General features: G+C 34.7%; 1 protein-coding gene across 1 annotated transcript in view; it reads left to right on the top strand.

Annotated features, from left to right (window-relative positions):
* Positions 1-19,847, top strand: part of ADAMTS19 (ADAM metallopeptidase with thrombospondin type 1 motif 19) — a gene marked incomplete at its 5' end in the record, with an annotated part of 296,563 nt that overhangs the window by 217,514 nt on the left and 59,202 nt on the right. The gene's annotated exons all lie outside the window — the stretch shown is intronic.

Below are 19,847 nucleotides of genomic sequence, written 5' to 3'. Positions count from 1 at the left end.
CCTTTCTCCATTGAATGATCTTGGCACCCATGTCGAAAATCATTTGGCCATATTTGCAAAGGTTTATTTCTGGGATCTCTGTTCTATTTCCTTGGTTTATATGTCTGTTTTCATGCCAGTAGCACAGGGTTTTGATTACTGTAGCTTTCTAGTAAGTTTTGAAACCAGGAAGTGTGAGTCTCCAGCTTTGTTCCTGTTTTTCAAGATTGTTTTGGCTAGTCATGGTCTCCTGAGATTCCCTATAAATTTTAAGATAGGTTTTTTTCTTCATTTCTGCACAAAAGGCCATTGGGATTTTGATAGGGATTCCATTCAATTTGTAGGGCACTTTGGATAATATTGACATCTTAACAATATTAACTCTTCCAATACATGAACCTGGAATGTGTTTCCATTTATTTACATCTTCTTTAATTTCTTTCAGAAATGTTTTGTAGTTTTCATTGTATAAGTCTTTCACCTCCTTTGTTAAGTTAATTCCCAAGTATTTAATTCTTTTTGATGCTATGCTATTGTAAATAGAAATGTTTTCTGAATTTCCTTTGTAGATCGTTCATTATTAGTGTATAGAAATTGAATTGCTTTTTGAGAGTTGACTTTATATCCTGCTACTTTGCTGAATTTATTTATCAGTTCTACTGGGCTTTTTGTAAAATCTTTATTGTTTTCTACATATAAGATTATATCATCTGCAAACAATAATAATTTTACTTCTTCATTTCCGAGTTAGATATCTTTTGTGCTCCTGAATTCAGTTTGCTAGTATTTTGTTGAGGATTTTGCATCATTGTTCATAAGGGAAATTGATCTGTAGTTTTCTTTTTTTGTAATGTCTTAGTCTAGGTTTGATATCTGGAAAATGCTGGCCTCATAGAATGAGTTAGGAAGTATTCCCTCCACTTTGATTATTTTTAAAATTTAAGGATTTGTGTTAGATCTTTAAATGATTGGTAGAGTTTACCAGTGAAGCCATAAGGTCCAGTGCTTTTCTTTGGGGGGATGTTTTTGATTACTGATTCAGTCTACTTACTAGTTATAGGTATGCTTATAGGATTTCTATTGCTTTGTGATTCAGACTTGGTAGGTTTTGTGTTTCTAAAAATTTGTTCATTTCATTTAGATTTTCCAGTGTGTTAGCATACAGTTGTTCATAGTACTTTCTTATAATCCTTTTTATTTCTTTAGCATCAGTTGTAATGTCCCCACTTTCATTTCTGTCTTTTTTTTTTTAGTTGTCTTTTTTTCATTCTTTTTTAGCCAGATAGCTAAAGGTTTGTCAACTTCTTTGATCTTTTCAAAGAACTAACTTCTAGCTTTGTTGATTTTCTCTATTTTATATTTCATTTATCTCTGCTTTAATCTTTATTATTATTATTATTATTCTTGTAGTTTTGGGTTTAGTTTGTTCTTTTTCCAGTTTCTGAGGTTGTAAAGTTAGGTTGTTAATTTGGGATGTTTCTTCTTTTTCAATGTAAGTGTTTATAGCTATAAATCCCAACCCGCCCCAACCCATAGCACTGCTTTCACTGTGTCCTGTAAGTTTTGGTACATTGTGTTTTCATTTCATTTGCCTCAAGACATTTTCTAATTTACCTTGTGATTTCTTCTTTGATCCATTGGTTGTTTGAGTGTGTAGTTTCATTTCCACAAATTTGTGAATTTTCCAATTTGCCTTCTGTTACTGATTGTGAACTTCATCTCACTGTGGTCAGAGAAGATACTTTGTATGATATCTATCTTTTAGGGCATGGATGTCTTGGTGGGGAGGGGGGTCCATTATTCATCCTACCACAGTCACTAATTTCTATGCAGTAGTTTACACCAAAACTAGGAGTTCTCTTTGATAACTCTCTTTACCATTCTGATACAGTACATCAGCAAGTCCTCTCAGTTATTCAAATGTATCACCTTTCCTCCATGTCAACTGTGACCCCTACCCAGGCCACTCCCTATTACATGGTCCTGCTTTATTACCTTTATAGAGCTTATCGCTGTTTGAATTGTCTTATTTGTTTACATGCATGCTTTATATTATCTATCTCCATTGTTAATTTTTGAAAGCAGGGATCATTTTGCTCAGAGCCATATCTGCAGTAACTAATACAGAGTCTGTCACACAGGAATTAATAAAGGAATTTTCAGTGAATTTTGATTAAGAAAAGATGTTTCACACTTGTATAGTGATTAGCATGGGTCAGTGCATTAAATATATTTGTTAAATAAGTCCTCACAACAACTTTATGAAGTAGGAACTTCTAATTTCGCAGTTTTTAAAATCAGAGAATAGAGGAACAGAGAATAAATTTGTTTCCCATGGTCACAAATCTTAAAAAGTTATGATCCTGGATTTAAACCCAAGAAGTGTGGCCACAGTATCTGATTCATACTGTCTTTTCTTTTATTTTTTCTTTTTTATCATTGGCTTCTATGCAACACTTGTGATTTTAAAGTACATGTCACATATGAAGAAATTTTCCTTGAACTTCTCCCAAATTCCCCCTTTTTCCCCATTTCTTAACTAATGTGATCAATTGTTGTATAGAATTAATGGAAGGGAATACAAATCTTGAAACGACTATTTTTTTTCTTCAATTAGTACCTCCAAAGTTTGCCAGACCCCATTTTCTTTCCCTGGTGCAAATCTTTAAACATAGATCTTCAATCACTTTTTCTTGTTAAAAGAGCATTCAATTTAAAAAGGAAATTATATATCTGTGTTAAGTGCCTGGCCTTATTATTGTCAGTTTTCCTTGTGCTTAACATCTGGCCTAAGTTACTAGGGTCTTTTACTTGTGTAAGGAAATGGCATTAGTGCTTCTAAACATCCTGAATACTACTTGAGATTAAATCATTATTGAAAATATTAATATGTTACCATGTTTATTCAAGAACCTACTAAGTTTCCTTACTTGCTTAACTGAGGAAAAAACAATTCTCCTGATGGAAAGGTTCAAGAACAAAGACAAGGAGATCAGTTGCATGATTCTATCACGAGAACAAGAATAAGAAAAAACCAAGTGCTTCTACAGACATTGAAGAAGTTAGCTGATGAAACTTGTTAGAAAATCGCTGTGAGTACTGATAGAAGAGAAAAGTTCAAGGATTCTGGCTTAACTTGACAAATAATAATGGAATTTACTGAGATAAGGCACATGGATGAGGGGCAAGTTTGAAAAAAAAATTTAAAAAGAAATGATAGAGTATTAAAATCCTAAATTTCAAACCTAAAATCCTAGATTTCAAGCTTGTGATATGTGTTCTCTGCCTAAAGAATAACAGAGAATAAATATCATAAATCACATTTCCTAAAAGCTCTTTCAGGCATTGGAAGGAAGTCAAAGTCATTGAAAACCTTGATCTGAAATCGCTTTAGCAGAAAGAAAGGAAAATAAATCATTTCTTGGCAAACTGGTCATTCTTTAATGAAGTAACTTATCTACATCAAACTAGATGTTATCTCACAGAAGACATTTAATACCCTCCCAGTACAGTTATTCTTTTTCATTACTCTCTCTTTGAGTTGTATTCCCTATTGCAATTATTATATGCTTTTCTGAAGATCATGGCTTTATTAATTTGTTAATAATTTATCAAAAAGTATAAAATGGAGAGTAGTTCAGGTAAGTCATCTCTTTACAAAACCATTATAGCTTTTGATTTTTAAAAATCTAAATGAGGTTGTATGGGTCAACTTAACCTTGCCTGCAGCTTTGCATGTAACCCACTGTGGGAAGAATTCCCAATGAAAACAGTTAAAGATGTTGAGCAAAATACAAAAGGAGAAAAAAAGAACACTTTTTCTATTTACCTCTGAACAGGAAAGAAGTTAAGGATTCCTCACATGTCAAAAACGAAGTGAGAAAAGAAAGCCAGAGTATTAGGCTAACCGAAGCCCCACTTATGCTTAATCCTGATGACCAGTTTAGACCTTGAGAGCCAAGGGGAACTGGGCAGAAAATAAAGTGTAAGACCTTTACGAAGTGGAGACTCAAGACCCCTACGTAAAGCGGGACCCCAAAGAACCTACGAGATCAGTGTGAGAAGACATAGTAGTACATGTGTTGCATTTGCACCATAAAAGGAGAAAGACAGAAAATGTGTCTGTATTAACTTTGGTACTAGGTGGAGGTAGAAAATCCACTCCCCTGAGAATCTGCAACCAAATGCAAATGCTTCTATGGATTTGCAGCACCAGTCTACTCTGTAAAGTCCAAAACCATCAAGATATTTATTTTAATGAGGCTACCAAAGTGGCTGGTATATGCAAATGCAAATCCTTCTTGAGGGTAATTCACCTTTAACCCAGGCCTCAAAAGAATTCTATAAAGTTCAACAAATATAATTTTAGAGTAAAAAAAAAAGTTCAGAAAACACAGACGGAAATAGACACTATAAGCAAAACAGTAAAAATAAGGGAGAGCAGAATCAGACATATATATTTGTATCATATGCAGAAAATATAAAAATATTATGTTAATATGTTTAAATGTATAAAAGAGGGATTTAAAAATAAACAAAAATTGACTGAAAACATAGAGAACCAAATATAATTCTTAAAATGAAATTTTAAAAACTCAATCAGTAGAAAACAAGATAAGAGAAAAACAACAAAAACATACAACAAGCAGGAAATCAAAAGATACCAACAATCTTAATAAACATTTAAAAACTAAAATCTGTAGTTAAAAGATGAAAATTATCAGACTGGATTTCACAAATAATTCACGTATATCGTATTCATAAGAAATATATGTAAAACATGAGTCACAAAAATTAAAAATCAAAGAATGGAAACTGTACCAGAAAAATACGAATCAGAAGAATACTGATATAGCCATAGTAATATAAGTCAAAACTCATTTTAAAGAAAAATGCATTACTTGAGATAAAAAAAGTTCACAAAATAATTATGAAAGAATCCAGTTTATCACAAACATATTATAATTTTAAATTATATGAACCAGGAATATAGCTTCAAAGCTTTAAAGCAAAAATTGACCAAGAAAAATTGACAAATTCATCATCATCATGAAATTAAACACACAAATATGGAGTAAACTAACTTCCAACCAAAATGTTGAGGTAATGCACAGAGAAAAAGTACTCTTTAAACAAATAATGCTGGAATAGCTTGATATTTATATGAGGAAGAAAACTGAACCTTGGCCCCAGCCTTACAACATACACAAAAATTAACTCAAAACAGATTAGAAATCTAAACAAAGAAGCTAAAACTCTAAATCTTATAGCAAAAAACATAATAGAAACATATTCATGACATTGTGGTAAGCAAGGCTTTCTTTACAATGGATGTGCAAAACTACCAACTCTTCCACCAAAAAGGCATATACTGGATTTCATCAAAAATAAAACTATGAGAGGACTGGGGTTGGCTGCATGAACACAGCCTGAAGGGGGCTAGTGCGCTACAGCTAGCCGGGAGGGAGTCCGGGAAAAGGTCTGGAACTGCCAAAGAGGCAAGAGACTTTTTCCTGCCTCTTTGTTTCCCTGTGCATGAGGAGAAGGGATTAAGAGCGCTGCTTAAAGGAGCTCCAGAGACGGGCGCAAGCCGCGGCTATCAGCATGGACCCCAGAGAGGGGCATGAGATGCTAAGGCTACTGCTGCAGCCACCAACAAGCCTGTGTGCAAGCACAGGTCACTATCCACACCTCCCCTCCCGGGGGTCTGTGCAGCCCGCCACTGCCAGGGTCCCATGATCCAGGGACAACTTCCCCAGGAGAACAAACGGTGCAGTTCAGGCTCTTGCAACGTCACACCAGCCTCTGCCACTGCAGGCTCACCCCACACTCCGTACCCCTCCCTCCAGCCAGATCCCCCTACAGCTGCTCCTTTAACCCCGTCCTGTCTGAGCGAAGAACAGATGCCCTCAGGTGACTTACACGCAGAGGTGGGGCCAAATCCAAAGCTGAACCCCAGGAGCTGTGTGAACAAAGAGAAAGGGAAATTTTTCCCAGCAGCCTCAGGAGCAGTGGATTAAATCTCCACAATCAACTTGATGTACCCTGCATCTGTGGAATACCTGAATAGACAACAAATCATCCCAAACTGAGGAGGTCGACTTTGGGAGCAACGATATATTTTTTTTTTCCCTTTTTCTCTTTTTGTGAGTGTGTATGTGTATGCTTCTGTGTATGATTTTGTCTGTATAGCTTTGCTTTTACCATTTGTCCTAGGGTTCTGTCTGTCCATTTTTTGTTGTTGTTGTTGTTTTTAGTATAGTTTTCAGCACTTGTTATCATTGGTGGATTTGTTTTTTGGTTTGGTCTCCTCTTTCTTCCTTTCTTTTTTTCTCCCTTTTATTCTGAGCCATGTGGATGAGAGGCTTCTGGTGCTCCAGCCAGGCATCAGGGCTGTGCCTCTGAGGTGGGAGAGCCAAGTTCAGGACATTGATCCACCAGAGACCTCCCAGCTCCACGTAATGTCATATGAAGAAAATCACCAAGAGATCTCCATCTCAATGCCAAGACCCAGCTCCACTCAATGACCAGCAAGCTACAGTGCTGGACACCCTATGCCAAACAACTAGCAAGATAGGACCACAACACCCCACACATTAGCAGAGAGACTGCCTAAAATCATAATAAGGCCACAGACACCCCAAAACATACCACCAGACATGGACCTGCCCACCAGAAAGACAAGATCCAGCCTCATCCACCAGAACACAGGCACTACTCCCCTCCACCAGGAAGCCTACACAACACACTGAACTAACCTTAGCCACTGGGGGCAGACACCAAAAACAATGGGAACTCCGAATCTGCAGCCTGCAAAAAGGAGACCCCAAACGCAGTAAGTTAATCAAAATGAGAAAACAGAGAAACACACAGCAGATGAAAGAGCAAGGTAAAATCCCACCAGACCAAACAAATGAAGAGGAAATAGGCAGCTACCTGAAAAAGAATTCAGAGTAATGATAGTAAAGATGATCCAAAATCTTGGAAATAGAATGGAGAAAACACAAGAAACGTTTAACAAGGACCTAGAAGAACTACAGAGCAAACAAACAATGATGAACAACTCAAAAAATGAAATTAAAATTCTCTAGAAAGAATCAATAGCACAATGACTGAGGCAGAAGAATGGATAAGTCACCTGGAAGATAAAATATTGGAAATTAACTACTGCAGAGCGGAATAAAGAAAAAAGATTGAAAAGAATTGAGGATAGTCTTAGAGACCTCTGGGGCAACATTAAAAGCACCAACATTAGAATTATAGGGGTCCCAGAAGAAGAAGAGAAAAAGAAAGGGACTGAGAAAATATTTGAAGAGATTATAGTTGAAAACTTCCCTAATATGGGAAAGGAAATAGTCAATCAAGTTGAGGAAGTGCAGAGAGTCCCATACAGGATAAATCCAAAGAGAAACACGCCAAGACACATATTAATCAAGCTATCAAAAATTAAATACAAAGAAAAAATATTAAAAGCAGCAAGGGAGAAACAACAAATAACATACAAGGGAATCCCCATAAGGTTAACAGCTGCTCTTTCAGCAGAAACTCTGCAAGCCAGAAGGGAGAGGCAGGACATATTTAAAGTGATGAAAGGGAAAAACCTACAAACAAGATTACTGTACCCAGCAAGGATCTCATTCAGATTCAACGGAGAATTTTAGAACTTTACAGACAAGCAAAAGCTAAGAGAATTCAGTACCACCAAACCAGCTTTACAACAAATGCTAAAGGAACTTCTCTAGGCAGGAAACACAAGAAAAGGAAAAGACCTACAATAACAAACCCAAAACAATTCAGAAGATGGTAATAGGAACATACATATCGATAATTACCTTAAATGTAAATGGATTAAATGCTCCCAACAAAAGACATAGACTGGCTGAATGGATATAAAAACAAGACCCATATATATGCTGTCTACAAGAGACCCACTTCAGACCTAGGGACACATACAGACAGAAAGTGAGGGGATGGAAAAAGATATTCCATGCAAATGGAAATCAAAGAAAGCTGGAGTAGCAATTCTCATATCAGACAAAATAGACTTTAAAACAAAGACTATTACAAGAGACAAAGGAGGACACTACATAATGATCAAGGGATCAATCCAAGAAGAAGATATGACAATTGTAAATATTTATGCACCCAACATAGGAGCACCTCAATACATAAGGCAAATACTAACAGCCATAAAAGGGGAAATCGACAGTAACACAATCATAGTAGGGGACTTTAACACCCCACTTTCACCAATGGACAGATCATCCAAAATGAAAATAAATAAGGAAACCCAAGATTTAAATAATACATTAAACAACATGGACTTAATTGATACTTAAGAAAATTGAAATCATATCAAGTATCTTTTCTGACCACAACGCTATGAGACTAGCTATCAATTACAAGAAAAAATCTGTAAAAAATACAAACACATGGAGGCTAAAAAATACCCTACTTAAAAACCAAGAGATCATGGAAGAAATCAAAGAGGAAATCAAAAAATACCTAGCAACAAATGACAATGAAAACATGACGACCCAAAGCCTATGAGATGCAGCAAAAGCACTTCTAAGAGGGAAGTTTATAGCAATACAATCCTACCTTAAGAAACAAGAAACATTTCAAATAAACAACCTAACCTTACACCTAAAGCAGTTAGAAGAACAAAAAAACCCCAAAGTTAGCAGAAGGAAAGAAATCATAAAGATCAGATCAGAAATAAATGAAAAAGAAATGAAGGAAACGATAGCAAAGATCAATAAAACTAAAAGCTGGTTCTTTGAGAAGATAAACAAAATTGATTAACCATTAGCCAGACTCATCAAGAACAAAAGGGAGAAGACTAAAATCAATAGAATTAGAAATGAAAAAGGAGAAGTAACAACTGGCACTGCAGAAATACAAAGGATCATGTGAGATTACTACAAGCAACTATATACCAATAAAATGAACAACCTGGGAGAAATGGACAAATTCTTAGAAATGCACAACCTGCCGAGACTGAACCAGGAAGAAATAGAAAATATGAACAGACCAATCACAATCACTGAAATTGAAACTGTGCTTAAAAATCTTCCAACAAACAGAAGCCCAGGACCAGATGGCTTCACAGGCGAATTCTATCAAACATTTAGAGAGGAGCTAACACCTATCCTTCTCAAACTCTTCCAAAATATAGCAGAGGGAGGAACACTCCCAAACTCATTCTACGAGGCCACCATCACCCTGATACCAAAACCAGACAAAGATGTCACAAAAAAAGAAAACTACAGGCCAGTATGATGATGAACATAGATGCAAAATTCCTCAACAAAATACTAGCAAACAGAATCCAACAGCACATTAAAGGGATCATACACCATGATCAAGTGGGGTTTATCCTAGGAATGCAAGGATTCTTCAATATACGCAAATCAATCAGTGTGATACACCATATTAACAAATTGAAGGAGAAAAACCATATGATCATCTCAATAGATGCAGAGAAAGCTTTTGACAAAATTCAACACCCATTTATGATAAAAGCCCTGCAGAAAGTAGGCATAGAGGGAACTTACCTCAACATAATAAAGGCCATATATGACAAACCCACAGCCACCATCATCCTCAATGATGAAAATCTGAAACCATTTCCACTAAGATAAGGAACAAAACAAGGTTGCCCACTCTCACCACTATTATTCAACATAGTTTTGGAAGTTTTAGGCACAGCAATCAGAGAAGAAAAGGAAATCAAAGGAGCCCAAATCAGAAAAGAAGAAGTAAAGCTGTCACTGTTTGCAGATGACATGATACTATACATAGAGAATCCTAAAGATGCTACCAGAAGACTACTAGAGCTAATCAATGAATTTACTAAAGTAGCAGGATACAAAATTAATGTACAGAAATCTCTTGCATTCCTATACACTAATGATGAAAAATCTGAAAGTGAAATTAAGAAAACGCTCCCATTTACCATTGCAACAAAAAGAATAAAATACCTAGGTATAAACCTACCTAAGGAGACAAAAGACCTGTATGCAGAAAATTATAAGACACTGATGAAAAAAATTAAAAGTGATACAAATAGATGGAGAGATATACCATGTTCTTGGATTTGAAGAATCAACATTGTGAAAATGACTATACTATGCAAATCAATCTACAGATTCAATGCAATCCCTATCAAACTACCAATGGCATTTTTTACAGAACTAGAACAAAAAATTTCACAGTTTATATGGAAACACAGAAGACCCCGAATAGCCAAAGCAATCTTGAGCAAGAAAAATGGAGCAGGAGGAATCAGACTTCCTGACTTCAGACTATACTACAAAGCTACAGTAATCAAGACAGTATGGTACTGGTACAAAAACAGAAATATAGATCAGTGGAACAGGATAGAAAGCCCAGAGATAAACCCATGCACATATGGTCAGTTTATCTTTGATAAAGGAGACAAGTATATACAATGGAGAAAAGACAGCCTCTTCAGTAGGTGGTGCTGGCAAAACTGGACAGCTACATGTAAAAGAATGAAGTGAGAACACTCCCTAACACCATACACAAAAATAAACTCAAAATGGATTAAAGACCTAAATGTTAGGCCAGATACTATCAAACTCTTAGAGGAAAACATAGGCAGAACACTCTATGACATAAATCACAGCAAGATCCTTTTTGACCCACCTCCTAGAGAAATGGAAATAAAAACAAAAGTAAACAAATGGGACCTAATGAAACTTAAAAGCTTTTGCACAACAAAGGCAACCATAAACAAGATGAAGAGACAACCCTCAGAATGAGAGAAAATATTTGCAAATGAAGCAACTAACAAAGGATTAATCCCCAAAATTTACAAGCAGCTCATGCAGCTCAATATCAAAGAAACAAACAACCCAATCCGAAAATAGGCAGAAGACCTAAATAGACATTTCTCCAAAGAAGATATACAGATTGCCAACAAGCACATGAAAGGATGCTCAACATCATTAATCATTAGAGGAATGCAAATCAAAACTACAATGAGATATCATCTCACACTGGTCAGAATGGCCATCATCAAAAAATCTAGAAACAATAAATTCTGGAGAGGGTGTGGAGAAAAGTGAACCCTCTTGCACTGTTGGTGGGAATGTAAATTGATACAGCCACTATGGAGAACAGTATGGAGGTTCCTTAAAAAACTAAAAGTAGAACTACCATACGACCCAACAATCCCACTACTGGGCATATACCCTGAGAAAACCATAATTCAAAAAGATTCACGTACCACAATGTTCATTGCAGCTCTATTTACAATAGCTAGGACATGGAAGCCACCTAAGTGTCCATTGACAGATGAATGGATAAAGAAGATGTGGCACATATATACAATGGAATATTACTCAGCCATAAAAAGAAACGAAGTTGAGGTATTTGTAGTGAGGTGGATGGACCTAGAGTCTGTCATACAGAGTGAAGTAAGTCAGAAAGAGAAAAACAAATACCGTACGCTAACACATATATATGGAATGTAAAAAAAAGAAAAATGGTCATGAAGAACCTAGGGGCAAGACGGGAATAAAGATGCAGACCTACTAGAGAATGTACTTGAGGACACGGGGAGGGGGAAGGGTAAGCTGGGACAAAGTGAGAGAGTGGCAGTGTATATACGGACATATATACACTACCAAATGTAAAATAGATAGCTAGTAGGAAGCAGCCGCATAGCACAGGGAGATCAACTCGGTGCTTTGTGACCAGCTAGAAGGGTGGGATAAGCAGCTGGGAGGGAGGGAGACACAAGAGGGAAGAGATATGGGGATATATGTATATTTATAACTGATTCACTTTGTTATAAAGCAGAAACTAACACACCATTGTAAAGCAATTATAGTCCCATAAAAATGTTAAAAAAAATAAAGAGAAGGTGAGATTTGAAAAATAATTGAATACAAATTAAATAAATAAATAAATAAACTACTGTTCTTTTAAAGACATCATTAAGAAAATAAAAAGGCAAGCCATAGTCTCAGAGAAAAATATTTGCAATAAATTTATCATGAAAAGGATTTGTGTCCAGAATATATAAAAATGTAATTTTCATGAATATTTAATAGATAGAAACAAATATTCTTAATCAATAGTTAGTTATAAAGGAAATAGTAAAGTACAAATGTTTATATTTATTACCTACCTTAAGAAAAATAACATTTTTAGTACATTTGAAGAACCCTTGTGCCCCTCCTCTTCTATTTTGTAGTAAATTTTGTATAAAACTGGTACTGTTTTTCCTTAAATGTTTGAACATTGGTATTTTCTTTCTGGGAAGGTTTTTGAATTCCAGCCTAATTTCTTTAGTATGTGTGTGTGTGTGGGTGTTTGTGTTTATAACTAGTCAGATGTTCTTTTAATTCTTGTGACAGATTTGGTAATTGGTGTCTTCAAAGAACTTATTTATTTCACTTATCAAGTTTATTGTCTTGAAGTTGTTTATAATATGTCCTTATAACGCTACAGTGTCTATATGCACTATAGCAATATTTCTCCTCTCATTTCTGATGTTGTTAATTTTTGTCTTCTTTTCCTAATCAGTCAAACTAGAGTTTTATCCGTTTTTGATCTTTTGAAATAACCAACTTTTAGTGTTATTAATTGCATCTATTGTTAATGTGCTTTCTATTCAATTGACTTTTGGTCTTTATTATTTTCTTCCTACTTACTTTAGGTTTAAATCGATTTTTTCAATACCATTTTAAGTTAGAAACTTAGGTAATTGATTTTAATCCTTTCTTCTTTGCTAATATGACAGTTTTTCTAAGCATTGCTTTAGCTGCATTCCACAATTTTTGTAGGTCATACTTTTTGTTTAAAATATTTTCAAATTATCATTGTGGTTTCTACTTTGACTCATGGGTTATTTGTATCTGTATTGTTTAATTTCCAAATATTTGTAGATTTTCTAGTAGATATTTTGTTATTGATTCCAGTTTAAATCTGCGTGGAAAGGGAATATGTAGTTGATCCTTGAACGACATGGGAGTTAGGGACGCCTACCCTCCATACAGCCGAAAATCCTAGTATAATTTATAGTCAGACCTCAACATAGTCTCTTCCTCCATATATACCGTTTCTCGCTATCTGCGATTCAGTTCAGCATTTGTAAATTCAGACATCAGGGTAGGTGGGGATGGGAGATCATGTAGTAGTGAAGTATTTACCATTGAAAACAATCCGTGTATAAGTGACCCATGCAGTTCACATACATGTTCAAGGGTCAGCTGTACTGCCTGATTTCAACTGAGACTTGTTTCATGGCCTATGGCTTGTATTGGTTAATGTTTCATTTATACTTGAAAAAAAAATTATATTCTACAATGCTGACTCTTCTCTAAATATCATTTGGCTCCATTTGGTTCAAGAGTTCTATATTCTTATGGATTTTCTTCTTTTATCATCTAAGGAAAGAGAAATATTGAAATCTCTGATTAAAACTGTAGATTTTTCTATATCTCCTTTCAATTATGTTAGTTTTTGCTTCACGCATTTTGATGCTTTGTTACACACTTAGGATTTTATGATCTCCTTAATAAATTTTAAATGTCATTTGAGATTTTACATTTAAAGTAATTTAAATTTAAATGACATTTTAATAAATTCTCTTTTGATCTTAGAATATTCCTTGACCTGAAGTTCATGCTATCTGATATTAATATAGCCAATACATCTTTTTTGATTAGTGTTGCATGCTTAATTCTTTCTGTCCTTTTAGGTTTAATCTCCCTATCTTTCATTTTTAAAGTACATTCTTGTAAATTGAATATAGTTGGCCCTCTGGCCTGATAATCTATCCTAACTAATATCATAGTACATTTAAACATAATATAATTATGTGAATATTGAATTTTTCTATGTATTTCATTCCTTTCTATTCCTTTTTTCCTCTTTATCTGGCTTCTGTTGGATTTTTTTTTTTTAGTATTCCATTAATCTCCTTTATTTGCTTATTAGCCATGTATAGCTCATGTTTTATATTTTCATTGATTGCTTTACTGTATGAGTTTTTAACTTATTATAGTCTCTCTTCAGATTATATTGTGCCACTTTACATGTAATGTAAGTTCCTTAGAACAGCTTAGTTCCCTTTTCCTCCTTCCCCTCCTTTGTGCTATTATACATTTTATTTCTACATTTTATATAATCAACTTATTTCTACATATGCTTTAAGCACCAAAATACATTGTAACTATTTATGCTTTAAATAGTTAATTATACTATAAAGAACTTATTAATGAAAAAATTACATATATTTGTTTTTATTTTTTAATTTTTAAAAATTTTTATTTAAGGATAGTTGATTTAAAATGTTGTGTTAGTTTCTGCTGTACAGCAAAGTGAATCAGTTAAACATATACCCACTCTTTTTTAGATTCTTTTCCCATGTAGGTCATCACAGAGTATTGAGAAGAGTTCCCTGTGCTATACAGTAGGTCCTTATAAAATAGACAACTAATAAGGACATGCTTATATATTTTTGTACATTTACCAGTACCAGCATTCTTCATACCTTCACATAGACCCCTGTTTCCATCTAGAACCATGTTCTTTTAGCCTGAAGAACATCCTTTAATACTTCTTGTAGAGAAAGTCTTCTGGCAGCCAAATTTCTCAGATTTTGTTTGTCTGACAGTATATTTATTTCACCTTCATATGTGAAGGATATTTTCACTGAACATAGAATTCTATATTTTGTTTTGTTTTACTATGTTTTGTTTTGTTTTTTCACTTTAAGGTAACGATTCATTGTCTTCTGGCTTGCATTAGTTGTAATGGTATAACCAGGGAATTCTTAAATCTTTTTTCCCCTATATCTAATATGCCTGTTTCCTTTTTGGCCACTATTTTTTTTATGATTCCATGCTTTTTATCTTTTATTTTTTTAACTTTTTATTTTATACTGGAGTATAGTTGATTAACAATGTTGTGTTAGTTTCAGGTGTACAGCAAAGTGATTCAGTTATATGTATACATGCATTTATACTTTTTCAAATTCCTTTCCCATTTAGGTTGTAGATAATATTGAGTAGATTTCCCTGTGCTATACAGTAAGTCCTTGTTGGTTATCTATTTTAAATATGGCCACTATTAAGATTGTTCTCCCTATCATTGTGTGCTAGCAGTTTGATTGTATTGTGCTTTGGTATGGCTTTCTTTATGCTTATCCTGTTTGGGTTCCAATGTACTTCTCAGATCTGTAGGTTTATGGTTTATATCAGATTTGGAAAAATTTTGAACACTATGTCTTCAAATAATTTTTGTGCCTACGCTCCCTTTTCAGGGAGCCTTTATTCTAGGACTAGACCAGCTTTATTTCTAATATGCAGCCTTTCTAGGTTCTCCTCTTAAGAGTCTGTATGTTCAGTAAGATATCTTCACTCTGATAGCATAGAATGCATATGTCTTCCAACCCTACGCAAGCTCCAGTAGTTGTGCAGTTTACAGGTCCTAGGTAGTTACTCTTTTCCCAGCCTTGCGTAATTTCACCCCACTTATTTGCAACTTAGTGCAATATTTAGTTTCAGGCTCAAAGGAACACCTTTGCAGATTTTTTTCTTTTGCTTTTATCATATTCGTATTTTGGTTGGTTTTCCTAATTACCGTATCATAGAAAAAAATGCATTCTGTTTGTTAATGGTTCACTTCGTTTCCTTGAAAAATACCAGAACTTTTAGGAAAAAAGACTTCTTTTGTTTCTTAAGAATTTAGTAATAATCAGTTAACTCTAGGATTTATAGAAACTCAAGACTTTAAAAGAGTAGTGCAAGTAAACTGAGATCATTCTCCTTTAAACTACCATGATAGTTTCTGCCACAAAAATTTTTGACAGATGAAGGATGAAACAAATGAAACAGTTATTTTTGAGTGGCTCTAAGAAATTCTGTTGTAGAAGTTTAAGTTGCCAATATTTGGTGTATACCATGCTGCTTGATGTTAATGGATAGTGTTGTAGGAATTAGAAGGTAGTTAACTTCCGTAATATAAAACAAAAAGATAATTATGAAATAGCATGCACTTGACACTACCCCCCTGTCGCCCATATTCCCTGTGTCCTATGAAAACTCTATTGTGTCCTACCTGCCAGGTACCTGGTTATTCCCATTTCTTTCCATTAGGTCATTACATAAACTACTAAGGTTTAAGGTAACCTCCAAAAGAGACATAAAAGTGGAAACGAAAGACTTTAAGGGCTCAAAGACAGACAATAAGATGAATTGATAAATGATAGGGCTGATAGTTAAGTGTAAACAGTGAGAGTATATAAGGAGGCTGTTGCAGCTTAAATAGGATAGAGGTCTCTACACAGCAAGCATAAATAAGTGAAATCCTCTAGGTTATGTCCCTCACACTATGTCAACTTATGAAATATTTTGAAGCCCGTCGCTGTGTTGCTCCTTCTTCTCCAGTACTCAATAAAACAGATTCCAGCTGCCTTAGCCAGTTTGAACTCCATTCTCTGTGTCCTCATCTCGCTGAAGCCCTTGTTATCTGTGCTCTGCTTGAGTTCCCCCTCTCTGTGGTGGGGCCTGCTAAATATCTTCGGGCAGAAAGTCAACTAATTTTAGAGAGCATTTGGTCTCCTCCTCTTAGGGATCACAGTTCTCTGTTGTCCATTGTCCAGTGTCTGGAAACAGTTGTTTCATATACTGTCTAGTTTTCTAGTTGTTTACAGGGGGAGAGATAGTGCAGTTCCAGTTATTCAGCTATGGCCAGAAACAGATTTTCTAAAAACGTTTTTAAGCTAATGAATTAAAAACCAAAACCAGGAAACACCACACACCCAGAGTATTGAGTCTGCATGTAAGTTTGCTCTTAAGCTTATAAATTGTGTGGGTTTTCAGATACATGCATGTGGCATTTGGGCGGGGAATGCTGAATTCCAGAATACCAGTTGAGTCTCAACATTATACTGTCGTCACCACAAAAGGTTTTTAAGGCATTTTTCTTAGCGATTTTCAGGAAATATTCCTTTATAATAGTGCCATGAATATATGTTGAGATACAGGAAAAAAGAATGGAATTATACTGGCCGCAGTACAAATCTAGGCCGAAAAGACTCTCAGAATATTTAATAGACCTTAGAGAAATGCAAGAAGTACTTTACCTTTTAGGCAAAATCATTATTTTTTTAATCAATCTAACATTATCAGAAGTATATCCATTTGTAGATGGTAAGAGCTATTTGCAAAGTGTTGAGAGTTTCTGGCAACGTATTTCCCTTTCAAGTTTAAAATTCAAGGTAAACATTAGTACTTATATATTTTTCATACATCTGAAAATATTTATGCTTAATATTTCATCTAAAACATTATACTTTATATGCAGTATGTGATAAAGATATTACTTGGTAGAAATTAAGAGGTAAAATTTCAATACTTTTATTAACATGTTGCTTATAATAATGAGAATATAAACTCCAGAAAAATCTCTTAGTGGACCAAAAAACCTTCACAGATAATTTATAATTTGCTTAATTAATTTAAATTTAAAAGGCAAATAACTAACAAGCAAATGAAAAATATCTTTAACCTCAATAGCAAAAAGAGACTTTTCTAAAAATCTGGATTGTTCAAAATTCAAATCCTGATATTTCTCCTCAATCATTTTTTTTGCTAGCCTTTCCAATCTCACTGTTTGCTTTTATAACCCACTGTTTCTCATACTAGAAACCTGGCATCATTCCTGACACTTCCTTTCACACAGGACAACCAAGTCATCATCATATTTTATCAATTTCACTCCTAAATTCCTCTTTGCACTTTTCTCTACTACCTTAAGCCAAGCCACCATTACTTTCCATTGGGCTGCTATTCTGTCTTCTCTATACAAATTTGTCCTATGCAAGTCCATTTTCTGTACAATATTGTTCAAAATCTTGTATAGTTTTATATTTTTTCTCAGGAAAAAACCTCTAAAATTTAACAAGGCCTATAAGATCTGGCTATTCCTTACTCTCCAGCCTCATGAGTTCATGATCCACTTCAGTACATGTGGCATCTGCACATTTGCTACCTGATTCTCACCAAGCTGCAATGGTGACCTTTGCATCTGTAGTTCCCTCAGTCTTGAACGCTCTTTCTATGTTTCTCTTTTCCCCTGGCTAGCATCCTCCATAAATGACATCCTTCAGGCAAGCCTTTCCTGATTCCTCCCTCACAAGTTTCAGTGTAATTATAATTAGTTGGTTACTTATGACTTGATTAATATCTGGTTTGCTAGTTAGATGATAAGTTCTATGAAGCCAGAGAACATATTTCTATTGTTCATTCGGGAAGTCCCAGAACTTTGAGTATTTCCTGATTTATAGCGGATGCTTGATAAGCAATGATTTAGGCATGATTAAATATTATACAAGAAGAAAGGTGCTTTCAAGGAGGTGTTCAGTAATGGACACTCTCAGTCACTGTTATGAAAGCATAAATTCTTGCAAACTTTTTAAAATCAATTTGAAATTGTTTTTCCAAATCTTTAAATGTTTGATTTCTTTGACTCTGTAATTCCAAATCTGGGAATCTATCCAAGGGAAGTATTCAGGTATACAAATATTTAGTGTACAGTGTATTTATCTGAGCATTATTTACAATATTAAAAAGTTGGAAATCCTCAAACATTCAATAAATAGAGATTGGCTTAAATAATATTTTAGAAGATTTATTGGCTTATTATCAAAACATTTTCTTAGCATTATGACATAAAAACCTTCGATGAATCTTCATGTAAATTTTTTTTTTAGAGTTTAACATCTTTATTGGAGTATAATTGCTTTACAATGGTGTGTTAGTTTCTGCTTTATAACAAAGTGAATCAGTTATACATATACATATTTTCCCATGTCTCTTCCCTCTTGCATCTCCCTGCCTCCCACCCTCCCTATCCCACCCCTCTAGGTGGTCACAAAGCACCGAGCTGATCTCCCTGTGCTATGCGGTTGCTTCCCACTAGCTATCTATTTTACGTTTGGTAGTGTATATATGTCCATGCCACTCTCTCACTTTGTCACAGCTTACCCTTCCCCCTCCCCATATCCTCAAGTCCATTCTCTAGTAGGTCTGTGTCTTTATTCCTGTCTTACCACTAGGTTCTTCCTGACCTTTTTTTTTTTTTTTCCTTAGAGTCCATATATATGTGTTAGCATACTGTATTTATTTTTCTCTTTCTGACTTACTTCACTCTGTATGACAGACTCTAACTCCATCCACCTCACTACAAATAACTCAATTTTGTTTATTTTTATGGCTGAGTAATATTCCATTGTATATATGTGCCACATCTTCTTTATCCATTCATCCAATGATGGACACTTAGGTTGCTTCCACAGGTAAATGTTTTTGAAAGAGAAATTCAATTATATGGGAGAGTGTAAAGTTTAAATAAAAAATAAAATCATTTGGAAAAAACGGAAGGAATCCTTAATTTTAAATGATAATCGTGGCATGTCACTTCCACGTTATGAATCTCATTTAAATAGTAGCACAGATCAGGTCAAAAAAGAAAAAGAGAACAAAAAGTATAGGTAAACAAAGTTACTCCATAAAGTTTCATACAAATGATGGCTGCTTGTGGGTGAGAATTAGCATTTATCCTCTATTCTTGTACACAATAAATCACAAACTAGGGATGTTTAAAGGTTCTGAGTTCTGTTTTTAGAACTAACACATTATCTTTGAATTGTTTTGTATTGAACATAACCCTGTCATTCTGATCTGTTAGTTAACATTCCATGTCATGATCTTTCTGTCGTCACACTCTTTCCTGGGCGGCATAGGAGATACAGAGCATGTATAAGACGTAGTACCAGCCTTCACATTGTTCATAGGATCATTGCATAGACAACACAGACACACATA

Source organism: Balaenoptera physalus (assembly GCF_965194825.1).
Source record: "Balaenoptera physalus genome assembly, chromosome: 3".
NCBI lineage: Eukaryota > Metazoa > Chordata > Mammalia > Artiodactyla > Balaenopteridae > Balaenoptera > Balaenoptera physalus.
This window is presented reverse-complemented; position numbering and strand designations above follow the sequence as displayed.